The sequence below is a fragment of the Panthera uncia genome, chromosome D1 (genome assembly GCF_023721935.1).
Source record: "Panthera uncia isolate 11264 chromosome D1, Puncia_PCG_1.0, whole genome shotgun sequence".
Lineage (NCBI taxonomy): Eukaryota > Metazoa > Chordata > Mammalia > Carnivora > Felidae > Panthera > Panthera uncia.
In genome coordinates, this window is record NC_064808.1 from 17,967,899 (window position 1) to 17,982,738 (window position 14,840).

At 38.3% G+C, this 14,840-nt stretch overlaps 1 long non-coding RNA gene across 1 annotated transcript in view; it reads right to left on the reverse strand.

Annotated features, from left to right (window-relative positions):
• Positions 1-289: 289 nt before the first annotated feature.
• The window catches only part of LOC125912917 (uncharacterized), a 69,261-nt gene continuing 54,710 nt past the window's right edge, over positions 290-14,840 (reverse strand). Inside the window, exon 3 of the long non-coding RNA XR_007454872.1 lies at positions 290-593. This is a non-coding gene — a long non-coding RNA (uncharacterized LOC125912917). The remainder of the gene's footprint in view (positions 594-14,840) is intronic.

Consider the following 14,840-nt stretch of genomic DNA (forward strand, 5'->3'; position numbering starts at 1 on the left):
GAGCAGGGGAAGGGCAAAGAAAGAGGGAGACACAGAATCCGAAGCAGGTTCCAGGCTCTGAGCTGTCAGCACAGAGCCCAAAACGGGGCTCGAACCCACAAACCACGAGATCATGACCTGAGCTGAAGTCAGATGCTTAACTGACTAAGCCACTCAGGTGCCCCAAGTTGGCTATTTATTATTATTATTATTATTGGGGACTTTCAAAACAATAGCTCTCAAATATTTAACCAAAAATATATAATGCAAGGTGGCTCAATTTTTTTTATTTGGTGAAATGTCGGTTGGAAGAGATCTTAATGAACACAGTGTAGAAAATATTTTTTGGTTTTGTAGGAGGCATAAGTTGTCAAGCACCATCTTAACTTCTTCATGAAATAAACAAAAACAGCATCAGGGTTTGAGATTTTTCTTCAACCAGCAAAAGGAAAATAAAAAAATTCTAGCCCAGGATCTCTGAAGATGACACATATTTTAATGGGGAAAAATAATAAACATAAATAAAATAAAAGCTATCTTGACGTTATTTGTCTTAGAGGAAAATTCCCTGGAACTTAGGCATCTCTTTAGATTCTTTCTTCAGCGGGAGACTCCTTCCAAAAAGAAAAGAAAAATAACAATTATATAGAATAATTGCAGAACTATGGTTGACAAGAGAAAAAGGATATACTAGTTTTCTGGTTTTAAAATGGACCCAGGCAGATCTTTCCAAATTCAGATCTTCCTAGTAAATGCAATATTATATTTCAAAATACAAACTCCACCTACTTTGTTTTATAAACTGTCATGTCGAATGCAGTTCCCTTAGATATTACAAATAAAATAGGATCTCTGTAGTACATGGCTCAATCCGTATAAAAAGATACTTAGGGAGATGATTCACTAATCAGGAACCTTGCAGACAGCAGAGAGAATAGACAATGGTACCTCCTATCTATGAGGACATGAGATTTTATGACCTGGAAAGATGTCAGTGGAATGGGCACTTGAAGGTCCACACTAGCTGCTTGGCATGGATCCTGGCACTATTTCCAGCCCTATTCATTGCTGTCTTCCTGCTGGGCGCTGGGTGACTCAGGGGCTTGGTTTTGGCACACACAGACTTTCTCCTCTGAATTCAAAGGCAGTTTAGTTCAACAGCCACTGAACAGAGTGGTTCATGACTCAGGAAACAACTGTTTGGTGGCCAAAGAGAGATGATCTTGCCATAATAATAGCCTGCAATCTGCTATCTCCTTCTTTCCTAAAAATCTCAAAGAGCCCAGGAAGAACTCAGCCCAGGGAGATATCAACTCTCAGGTAGAGAAGGGGATACAAAATTCTAGAGAGACCTGGTGCCTCTAGCCTGGATAAGGGTCCCTACCCACCCTCCCAAGATCACTATCCCCCCGCCAGAAGCAGAACTACTCTGAAAGGGTCCTGACTTAATTACTAATGATCTAGGGAAGTGATTTTTTTCCAACGACTTTCTATAGCTAAGGAAAGATGGGTCATCGCAGTTGTCACCTGGTTTCTCAGCAATCCAGATTAAGAAGATAGGCACTAAAGGGGCGCCTGGGTGGCTCAGTCGGTTAAGTGTCCGACTTCGGCCCAAGTCATGATCTCGCCATTCCCAAGTTCGAGCTCCGCATCAGGCCCTGTGCTGACAGCTCGGAGCCTGGAGCCTGCTTTGGATTCTGTGTGTCCCTCTCTCTCTGCCTCTCCCCTGCTCATGCTCTGTCTCTCTCTCTGTCAAAAATAAATAAACATTAAAAAAAAAGAAGATAGGTACTAAAAATCTACATGAATCACTCAACTTTTGCCATCCTTGAAGGTCAAGTGAATATCAAAAGAGATACCGGTAACTGAAACTAATGAAATGGACGGTGCTAAGAACCTAGTGTGGAAAAATGCCTATCTCTTCAATGGTCAAGCATCTCTCACCAGCACCAAATCCCAGGGAGGTTTTTATAGCTCACCAAAGCTTAACATGGAATTGTTTTTTCATTCTGAGAACAAGGTAGTGAGGAAGGGAGTAGGAGAGAGACAAAATCCCTCTCTGATGTGAAAGCAACATACAGGTTACAAACATAGTTTTGGATGCAGACCACCTGGGAAAAAATCCAAAATTCTCCCTATTGACCTTATAACCTTAGGCAAGTTGTACCATCTTTCTATGTCTCAGTTTTCCAATCTGTGAAGCAGGGACAATATAGGCACCTGAGACAAAGGGTTGTTGTGAGGATTAAATAAATTAAAATACATGAAGCACTTGAAACAATGCCCAACACATGATAAGCATTAAAAATTTAGCTAATATTACAAGAAGAGTTAAAATTTTTTTAAGTTTTAAATTACTTTAACGTTGAGTATAATTTTTAAAAAAAAAATAAAAGTTTTGACTCTTCCAGCAGGTCTTCCTTTCTTTTGATCTCTCTTCTCCCTCCTCAAATATTCATTTTCTCTCACCCTTACTCTCCCGCACACAAATACACAAAAGCACACAGTCACACTTACAGGAAAAGTATTAAACCGGAGTTTGTAAACAACACCTTGAATTCCACATGTCACATCAGTCATGCTACTTGTCTCTAAAATATTTTTAGCTTCATATGCCTTTTCAGAGATTTATCATTTCTCAAAGGTAAAGCTATAGCCATCAAAGATGGAGGGGAATGAACAGTTGGATATGAATCACTCAGTTGTGCTACAGACTTCCACTTTCACCATGATGGAGTAATTAGTACTAGTCTAGTCTTCCTGCTGTGAACAAATATAAAACTGAAACAGAAGTTTTCACACTTTGGACAACAATCAGAGAAGGAATATGATTCCTGAAAAAAGGAAAACACTTGATGTCAACTACCTAATCACCTGCAGCTTTCTATCTAGAAATACCTTCTGGACTGTGGTGTGAGAAGGGGTAGCTCGGGCAAGGCACAATGATCTCACTGAGCTGATGGGTAAATACTGGAGTTCAGGGTTGCTCAGGTGGCTGAAATGTGCATATCAGGTACCAGAGAGAAAGAGGTTGTAGAGAAAGAAAAACCTCCAGAAATATACATAAATATACATATGCATAGAAAAAAAACCTCTGTGAGCTATGGCAGAGAATTACCATGAAAGTTGAAGCTGAACAAAGATTCCAGAGATTGCATAGGGCTTGGAGACACGTGAGATCTGACAAGGCAGAACAGAGAGAACCTCACTGCATATCCTGGGCATTCAGTTGAGATCTCAGAGGGCAAAATCTTAGGAGCAGGGCTATTCTACCTCTAGAAAAAGATTTAGTCTATACTCACCCTAAAAACCTTAAAAACAAATCTCAAAGGATAAAACAAATCTGTGAGTAAATTAACCACTGAACAGAATGAAAGTCAACACTTTTCAAAGGAAGAAAAATAATCCACTTACAACAATGTAAAATCCACAATGTCCAGTATACACACACACACACACACACACACACACAAATCACTAGCTATTCAAAGAAACAGAAAAATACAACCAAGGGCAAAAAAGCAGTCAAAATTAACAGACCCGCAGATAACACCGATAGTAAATTGGTAGACAAGAACTTCAAAATATATTAAGAACTTTAAGCAGAAACCAGACATCATAGGTAAACAGATGAAGAATCTCAGAACAGAAACAGAAACTATAAAAAGTACCAAATGAAAATTCTAAAATTATGGTATCTGAAATAAAAAAATTACTGAATTGGCTAAATCATGGATTGGACACTGCAGAAGAAGTGATCAGAAAACGAAGCACTGAAAGTAAAAAAAAAAAAAAAAAAAAACTGAAAAAATAACTAGGTCCCGGGGACCTGAGAGATGGGTCTAATATAGGTGTAATGGCAGTCCTAGAAGGAGAGAAAAGAGATACAGATTGAGTCAGAAAAGTGACCAACTTTCTCCCTGGCATTTGATGAAAAATATCAACCCACAGATCCCAGAAACTCAACAAATCTCAAGATGCAAATATACTAGCAAAACCATACCTAGATACAGTGTAGTTGCATTTCTGAAGCCAAAGATAAATAGAAAAATCTTCTAAAGTTATTTATTTTAGTAATCTCTACACCCAATGCAGGGCTCAAACTCACAACCTTGAGATCGAGAGTTGTATGTTCTTCCAGCTGAGCCAGCCAGGTTCCCTGAAAAATCTTCAAAATAGCCAGGCAATCACGTACTGAGAAACTAAAATTTAAATATTGCTGACTTCTCATCAGAAACAATGAAAGCCAGAAGACAATGGAATGGCCTCTTTAAAATGCTGAGAGGGGGAAAAAAAAACCCTGTCAAATGAGAATTCTATCTCCTTCAAAAAGTGATGGCAAAATAAAGGCTTGTTTAAAAGATAAACAAAAGCTAAGGTAATTCATCACTAGCCTACTTGCACTATAAGAAATGTGAAAGGAAGTCCTTTGGGCTGAAGGAAAATTGCATACACAAAGGAGCAAAGAACATCATATGCATATAACTTATATATACATAACTTTTTATTCCCTAATTTTATAATCTCCTTAAAAGGAGTGGTATAAAAATGTGGTTTATAATATATGCAGAAGTAAAATATATGAAAATATCACATTATAAGATTCTTACAATATACATGAAATGGCATCATATTAATTCATAGAAAATCATGAATCATTCACAGAAAACATTTTAAATTAAGAATGAAAATAACAATTCCTAGACCAAACAGAAAAAAATAAAAATCAAGGAGTTATAGTTAAAAGCTAATAGAAAAGTTAAGACAGTGTTACAAAATATTAAATTATTATAGAAGAAGAAGGAGAAATGGAACAAAGACTGATAGAACAAATCAAAACCAAATAACATGAATGGTAGACTTAAACCCAACTGTATTAGAAATTACATTAAGTGGAAATTGATCAAACCAATTAAAGGCTGTTATTATCAGACTGTATAAGAAAGCAAGATCTAACTATGTATGTCTTAAACATTAACATACAGATGAGTTAAAAGAAAAAAGAGTGAATATATATATATGTATTTACACACATACACTAATGATAAGAAGGCTGGAGTGTGATATAATATCAGATGATATTATATTAACAAAGATAAGAATATTTCATAATGATAAGAGTCACTTTATTAATAAGAAATAACAGGGGCGCCTGGGTGGCTCAGTCGGCTAAGCGTTCGACCTCAGCTCAGGTCACGATCTCGCAGTTCGTGGGTTCGAGCCCCACCTCGGGCTCTGTGCTGACAGCTCGGAGCCTGGAGCCTGTTTCAGATTCTGCGTCTCCCTCTCTCTCTGACCCACCCCGTTCATGCTCTCTCTCTGTCTCAAAAATAAATAAACGTTAAAATTAAAAAAAAAGAAAAAGAAAAAAGAAATAACAATCCCCAACGAGTATGTACCTATTAACAATGCTTCAAAATACATGAAGCCAAAACAAACAGAATTAAAGGAAAAAATAGACAAATCTATAATTACTGTAAGATGTTATTTCTCCTGTCTCAGAAATTGCTAGAACAAGTAAACGAAATATTAGTGAGAATATAATATTTGAAAAATACTATCAACCAACTTAAGCACATTAATACTCATTGAACGCTATACTTAACAACTTGCAGAATATACTTTTTTTCAAGTGCACAGGGAATGCTCACCAAATTAGAGCATATATGGATCCATAAAATAAGTTTAAATAACTTTCAAAGGATTATAATCATATATGGTATGTTATCTGACTATAAAAGAATTAAATTATAAATCATCAGCAAAAGCTCTAAAATAGCCCCCAATTGAACTTTAAATGAATAATAATTTTAAAATATCATATCTGAAAAGTTGTGGGATGCAGCTAAAGCATGAAGCTAAAGGAAAGATTTAAAATAAACAATGTAAGAAGCTAGAAAAAGAAGAGGAAATAAAGCCAATAGGTAAGGATAAATGATAATTACAATAAAGATAACAGAAATCAATAAAATAGAAAAAAATAAAATCAAGAAAATCAAATACGGGTTCTTTGAGAAGATCAATAAACTTAATATATTCCTCTTTGATCAAGATAAAAATAAATGGAGAAAATACAAATTAACAATACAAATAATAAAAGAGGGACATCACTACATATCTCTCAAACGTTAAAATGACAATACAAGATTATTATGAATAACTTTATTCACAATAAATTTGACAATTTACTTGAAATAGAATTAGTGTCCTAGTCACTGATACAAGAAAAAATAGAAAATCCAAATAATCCTATATCCTTTACCTATGGGAGAATAATTAAAAACTTTCCCCAAAGAAAACTCCAAAGATGGTTTCACTGGTGAATTCTATGCAACATTTAAAAAAGAAATAATAACCACGTGCATAAATTCTTTCAGAAAATAGAGGAAGAGGGAATATTTCCTTTTTTACTTTATGAGGCTAGCATAACCCTGATAATAGCCAAGAACACTAAAGGAAAAGAAAATTTAACTAATATCTCTCATGAATAGAGACAAAGATATTTTTTTTTAATTTTTTTTTTCAACGTTTTTTAATTTATTTTTGGGACAGAGAGAGACAGAGCATGAACGGGGGAGGGGCAGAGAGAGAGGGAGACACAGAATCGGAAACAGGCTCCAGGCTTCGAGCCATCAGCCCAGAGCCTGACGCGGGGCTCAAACTCACGGACCGCGAGATCGTGACCTGGCTGAAGTCGGACGCCTAACCGACTGCGCCACCCAGGCGCCCCTAGAGACAAAGATATTTAACAAAAGATTAGCAAATCAAATCCAACAACATATAAAAATGGCACTATACTGTGACCAAGGAGACCTTGTTCCAGGAGTGCAAAGTGGGTTTAATATTTAAAAATCAATGTAATTGGTGTGCCTGGGTGGCTCAGTAGGCTGAGCATCCAACTTTGGCTCAGGTCATGATCTTGCGGTTCATGAGTTCGAGCCCCACATTGGGCTCACTGCTGTCAGCCTGTCAGCGCAGAGCCCACTTTGGATCCTCAGTCCTCCTCTGTCTGCACCTCCTCTGCTTGTGCTCTCCCCAAAATAAATATTTAAAATAAATAAATATCAATATAATTCACCACACTTACAAAATAAAGGAGAACAGCGACATGATCATTTCAATATATGTCAAAAAGAACTGAAAATTCTACAACCATTCATGGAAAAGAAAAAAACAACCAACAGTTGTAATGAAGTGGTAATTATGGAAACTTTGTTAACTGATAAAGGGGGTGTACAAACAGCCTACAACTAAGCTTCCTCACCCCACTAAGTTCAGGAACAAGGCAAGAATGTCTCTTTCACCATTTCATAACATTGTCCTGCATATTTTAGTCAGGTCAACAAAGGGAAAAAAACAAAACAAGGAAACAAAAGCCATAAAGTTTGCAGGTCATGGGGGGAAGAAGCAAAACTTTTTAAATTCATGGATGACATTTGTACTAGAAACAAGGATCAGGCCCCGACGTGTTACCGACCATGCCACCAATCACCAAACCACATTACCACGGAGACAACTGTCAGGAAATCCCCCTAATATTCTGGGCCCGACCTTTCAGACTTCAGACCAAAACAAGAGAAAAAGAACATTGCTAGGGAGGAATTGTTTTCTGTAATGGAAAGAACCCTGGGCTACGAGTGCTCTATTGCTGGATTTGCCGGTAAGAAATTGTGTAACTTTGATCAGTTACTTTACCTCATCTTCGCCTCTATAGCTTCATCTGTAAAATGGGAAAGGTGATCGTTTCCAACCCTAAGATTCCAAGTTTGGTCCTGAATAGGCAAATATTTGTTCATTAAACGTCCAGCCCTAGACAAAACTAGGAAGCGAGACCAATGCTCCGTCATTTCAGGTTCCTGAGAGCACGGACGATCTAGACTCCAGGAGCTGTGTCACAAAAACACAGCAAAGATATATCTGCTTCTCACCGTCTTTCCCCATCATCTCTCACCTGCCATAGGTTTTTAATTGGTCTCCCTGTTGACATCTTGCCTGTCTTCAATCCACCCTCCACCAGTAGCCAAAGAGGTATGTTTAAGAAGTCGGCATATCATTCTTCTGCTTAAAAACCCTCCAATGGCTTTCTCATTGATCTTGGAATTAAACCCAAATTCCTGATGGGCTAATAAGGCCTCAGTGATGTGGCTCCTGACTACTTCTCTGACCTTGCCTCTCAGCCTTATCTCATCTTGCTCATTGCACTCCAGCTGCACCGATCTTCTGGCCCTCCTGCGTGCCAATCCCATTTCGGCTCCATGGCCTTGATGTTTACAGGGAGGCTCTCCTTCCAAATCCGGACATGGCCGACTTCTCTTTTCTCCCAGACCGAAGAGGCCTCTCGCCCACCCTGTACGAAGTGGCTGCATCTCTGCCCTACTTCTTACATCTCTCTTACTTCAGCCCTATTTTCTTTACTCCTCAGTGCAGTCGGTAATTTTCCTACTTAGGCATTATCTGCTTCCTCCACTCTTGCTCCCAGCTGTTTCCCCTTATCTGGAGCAGTGTCTTGCATATATTAGATGCTCAATATACCTTTCTGACTGAGTAAATGAACTCCACCCTATAAGACTATGTGTCTTGCTTGAGCCGCCACTGAACCAGCCTGCCTCTGGGTCAGCCCAGACCAAATCCAGACCCTTCTCAGTCTATCTTTTAAAGCAAGTCAATGCAGGGGCACCTGGGTGGCTCAATCAGTTAAGTGCCCGACTTCAGCTCAGGTCATGATCTCACGGCTTGTGGGTTTGAGCCCCGCGTTGGGCTCTGTGCTGACAGTTCAGAGCCTGGAGCCTGCTTCAGGTTCTTTGTCTCCCTCTCTCTCTGCCCCTTCCCCACTCACACTCTGTCTCTCTCTCTCAAAAATAAATAAACATGAAAAAATTTTGTTAAAAAAATAAAGCAAGTCAATGCAATCTGTGTTATGCACAATAGGTTTATTAAGCATCATCTAAGTACTTGCTCTGTGGATGCCAAGAATATGACAGGATTCCCATCCAACAAGGCTCACAAACTAATGATGAAGAGAGGCCAATAATAATAATAATAATCAGATTTGGATGTTATAATATTCTAATAATTATTTGAATAATAATTATAATGACTAAAATTTTATGAATATTTTCCAGTGTTCAAAGTACTTTCCTATGAATTATATTATTTGACACCAAGAGACTGGCCCCCTTTTTCTGTCATTGTTTTCCAGAAAGGAGTCAAACAAAAGAAAGATTATAGAAGTACCCTGACACAGCAGAAAGAGTATGGGGCTTGGAATCCCCTAGAAGACCTATGTTCATCACTCTAAAATATAGTATTGACAATAATAAAAAACAGTATTTACTAAGAACCTACTATGAGCCCAAGCAGCACTAAGTTATGTCATACAATTAATTCAGAGTCAGTATATAACAGGTGACCTCAGGAAAGTAACCTATCCACTTTAAATTTCAGTTTCTTGTCCCTAAAATGGTGAAAAGTCACATGGTTACTGCCAGAGTTTGAAATACTATACAATGAGTAGTTGGTATATTGGAGAAACTGAAAATATTAGTGTTCTTTTTAACAATCACTCCAAATCATATTTATTCTCGAGTTGCAAGGGTGGTTCAATACTTGTAAATCAATCAGTGTGATACATCACATCAATAAAAGAAAGGATAAGAACCAAATGATCATTTCAATAGATGCAGAAAAAGCATCTGACAAACTACAACATTCATTCATGACAAAAGGTCTCAACAAAGTAGGTTTAGAGGGAACATATCTCAACATAATAAAGGCCATATGAAAAACCCCCGGCTGATATCATCCTCAATGGGGAAAAACTGAGAGCTTTTCCCCTAAGGTCAGGAATAAAACAAGGATGTCCACTCTCACCACTTTTATTCAACATGGTGCTGGAAGTTCTAGCCACAGCAAACAGATGACAAAAAGAAATAAAGTCATCCAAATCAGCACGGAAGAAGTTAGACTGCTATTTGCAGATGACATGATACCATATAGAGAAAAGCTTAAAGACACCACCATAAAACTGCTAGATAGTTCTGAATAAACTGAATAGATACTGAATGAATTCAGTAAAGTTGCAGGATACAGAGTCAGTCTATAGAAATCTCTTGAATTTCTATACACCACTAATGAAGCAGCAGAAAGAGAAACTGGAAAACAATTCCATTTATAATTGCACCAAAAATAATAAGATACCTAGGAATAAGCCTAACCAAAGAGGTGAAAGACCTGTACTCTGAAAACTATAAAACACTGATGAAATAAACTGAATGACATAATAAATAAATGGAATGACATTCCATGCTCGTGGATTAGATGAATAAATATTATTAAAATGTCTATACTACCCAAAGCAATCTACACATTTAATGCAATCCTTACCAAATACCAACAGAATATTTCACAGAACTAAACAAACAGTCATAAAATTTGTATGAAACCACAAAAGACCTCAAAGTGACAAAGCAAGCTTGAAAAAGAAAAGCAAAGCTGGAGGCATCACAATTCTGGACTTCAAGTTATATTACAAAGCTGTAGAAACCAAAACAGAATGGTACTGGCCCAAAATAGACACATAGATCAATGGAATTGGATAGAAAATCCAGAAATAAACCCACAATTATATAGTCAATTCATATTTAACAAAGGAAGAGAGAATATACAATGGGGGAAAAAGTCTATTCAACAAATGTGTTGGGAAAACGGGACAGCAACATGCAGAACAATGAAACTGGACCACTTTCATACACCATACACAAAAATAAATTCAAAATGGATTAGTGACCTAAATATATGACCTGAAACCATAAAAATCCTAGAAGAGAGCACAGGCAGTAATTTCTCTGACACTGGCCATATCATGTTTTTCTAGATATGTCCCTCAGGTCAAGGGAAACAAAAGCAGACATAAACTATTGGGACTACATCAAAATAAAAAGCTTCTGCACAGCGAAGGAAACAATTAATAAAACTAAAAGGCAGCCTTATGAATGGGAGAAGATGTTTGCAAGTGACATGTCCAATAAAGGGTTAGTATCCAAGATATATAAAGAACTGATACAATTCAACACCCAAAAAACAAATAATCCAGTTAAAAAATGGGCAGAAGACAGGAACACACATTTCTCCAAAGGAGACATCCAGCTGGCCAACAGACACATGAAAAGATGCTCAATGTCACTTATCATCAGGGAAATGCAAATCAAGACTACAATGAGACATCACCTCACATCTGTCAGAATGGCTAAAATCAACAACACAAGGAGCAACAGCCGTTGTTGGGGGGGTGTTGAGGAAAAAGACCATTTGTACATTATTGGTGGGAATGCAAACCAGTGCAGCCCCTGTGGAAAACAGTATGGAGGTTCCTCAAAAAGTTAAAAATAGAACTACCCTATGATCCAGCAATTGCACTACTGGGTATTTACCCAAAGAATACAAAAACATTAATGCAAAGGGATACCTGAACCCCTATGTTTATAGCAGCATTATTTATAATAGCCAAGATATGTAAGCAGCCCAAGTGTCCATAAATAGGTGAATGGATAAAGAAGTGGTTTATTATATATATACTTATACATGTATACATATATATATACACACACACACACACACACAATGGAATATTATTCAGCCATACAAAAGAATGAAATCTTGCCACTTGAAATGACATGGATGGAGCTAGAGAGTATAATGCTAAGCAAAATAAGTCAGTCAGAGAAAGACAAATACCATATGATTTCACTCATATTTGGATTTATGAAACAAAAAAAATGAGCAGAGGGGAAAAGAAGAGAGAGAGAGACAAACCAGGAAACACACTCTTAACTACAGAGAACACACTGATGGTAACCGGAGGGAAGGTGGGTGGGTGGGGGGATGGGTGAAACAGATGATGGGATTAAGGAGTGCACTTGTCTTGATGATCACTGGGTGATGAAAATAAAAACTTAAAAAAAAGATAACTACCCCAAATCAGATATTTTAGAGAAGTCTGTTGGCAACCAATGCAGCTAGTGGCCACAGTCCAACCGTTACTTCCTCCTGACCAGAGCTGTTTGATCACTGGAAAATCTGTATCCTTACTAGGTCAGAATCAGTGAGGCTCCATACCCAATCTGGGAGTCTGCAGTTCTGAAGGATTAAAAAATAATAGCCATAAAGCCACTAACAACTCTTAAACATAAATTTTATACAGTACATTCTTAATTGTGATATTTTATCCACTTATTAAACAAATTAATGTCAGTGAGCTGCCACAAAACTGGCCCTAAGCAAGAATTCATCGACCAATCTGGAATTGGGGAAGGGAGGGCTTCATTTAAAAAGTGTCATTTGGGGGCGCCTGGGTGGCGCAGTCGGTTAAGCGTCCGACTTCAGCCAGGTCACGATCTCGCGGTCCGTGAGTTCGAGCCCCGCGTCAGGCTCTGGGCTGATGGCTCGGAGCCTGGAGCCTGTTTCTGATTCTGTGTCTCCCTCTCTCTCTGCCCCTCCCCCGTTCATGCTCTGTCTCTCTCTGTCCCAAAAATAAATAAAAAACGTTGAAAAAAAAATTAAAAAAAAAAAAAGTGTCATTTGAGCTGGACCTAAAAGGATGGGTAAAATTTGCCTATGGGGTAATGAGATTACTCCTATGGGCTGAGTAATTTGAAAGCAGAGGATAACACCAAATATTTGGGATCCCATTTTTAAAGTCGGTTTCTTTCTGGCACTGTTTTCTTTGCTGCTGTTCTTTTTTTTTTTTTTTTTTTAAATGATATTAAAGTAACTTGCGAACCTGAGCAATTCAATTAGAAGTATCAAAGGTTTTTTTGGAGTTATTTTAGGTGTCAGGAAGAAGATAGACTGAATTCATGGTCAGACATGCCACGGATCAAATAGCCAGTCGGCATGCAGATAACAGAAAATCAAATACACTGGGTTTTAGGAAGGACCAAATTTTAAACCCTTGGAACACTGGACTTTCCTAATGAATTTCCAAGAAAATGTGCTCATTGTCTGCCAAGTGGCAATCCCGGAAGTGCTAAAAGTGTGCCCACAGGAGGAAAAACACCATGTTCCTATAGAAGACCTTGTATATTCCCAGGTATCATTTTATCCATGGGCAATTGAGGTGTGGGGGCACATATCAGCATATTCATGCAGGTCCATGTACACATTCCATTGCGTGGCAAAGAGGAAAAAATACAACCTTTTGGTGGCATTAGTTTAAAGATGTCCAAGAACAAAATTTTCCGGATCTTCCCTGCTGCTCACAGCCCCCTCAAAGCCTCTTGTAATGTCTTCTTTCTTACAGAGGAACTCCACCGTAATGAGCACCTACCATATACTAGTACCATATGTTACCATGACAATGAGGTAGGTGTTATCATTTCCATTTTCCACATGAGGAAGCTGAGGTTCCAAGCCACTCAGCAAGTGAGCTTCAGAGCCAGAATTTCAACCAACATTTTCTGCCTCCACTAGGCTTCCTCCTAAGTTCCGTATACCTTCTAAGTACTTCTTAAGACTCCGACTTGAGCCAATGGTCTGAAACCAAGAATTGACTAGAAGTCAGATACCTTATACTCTGTCTGCACCCCCGTTTGCTCACCACTCTGCCTTTAAAATCAGTAGTCACTAACAGTCAATTATGTGCTAAATTTTATGTCAGATTGTGGGGATATGAAAATGCATAAGATAGATATCTCTGGTCTCAAAGATTCCATCATGTAGTAAGGAATTAGGTTTTATGCTGGTACCTATAACATCATATGTGTGTGTGTGTGTGTGTGTGTGTGTGTGTATGTATTTTACTGTTTATTTATTTTTGAGAGAAACAGAAAGAGACAGAGCACAAGCAAGGGAGGGGCAGAAAGACAGCAAGACACAGAATCTGAAGCAGGCTCCAGGCTCTGAACTGTCAGCACAGAGCCTGACACGGCACTCGAACTCACGAGTCATGAGATCATGACCTGAGCCAAAGTTGGACACTCAACCAACTGAGCCACCCAGGTGCCTCTATATATGTTTTAAAAATCCCCTTATATCTGAATCAACCTAGCCAACAATAATTGAGCAATCCAAGTGGTTAAAAGAGAAAAATATACTGAAAAAGTAATCTTTGATGGGAAAGAAGTAGGAAACCGTATTTCAAATGGTTCTTTCTAGTAACAATTAGGAATCATTAACCCTCATTTTATCCCTTGCTATCAGCATTGCAGAAAGGAGGAGATGAAAACATTACGCAACCATAGATAATGGATTTAACTTTTCTGGATCTTGTTTTCTTTACAGGACTAATAAGTCCAGTTCTGAGCCTATCTCAGAGTTGCTAATAAGGATCATATCAAAATCTTGCTGATGGAAGCCATATGGTACAACCCCTCGTTTTACAAATGGGGAAATAGTTCCAGAGAGAACTGCACTAGAACCCTCGGCACTAGGTACTTGAAGTTCTGGGATTTGAACCCTGCCTCCTTGCCAGGCTGGGGGTCTTCTTCCTTGACCAGGGGTGCAGGTCTGCAGGAGATTAAATACCGAATGATATTCATCATAGCTTAAGTGGGAAAAGGTGCTCATTGTTCTATAAAGGGAACGCACATATGTTAGCTCTATTTTGAGATGCTAATGCTCTGAGGGCCCCTACGAGGCAGACAGTATTATTCCCATTTTACTGATGAGGAAAGAGTGACTCAGAAGAGTCAAATATTTTCTCAATATCGCACAGCATGCAGCAGAGAGACAGAATATCAAACTGGGTTTTTAACGCCAATCTACTACTCTTATAATTCCTGCACGTTGAGTTTGCGGCAAGCACAGAAAGGGAACTATACACTCTTTGAGGCCTATATAAGGCTCTTTGAGGCTTTAGAAAACAG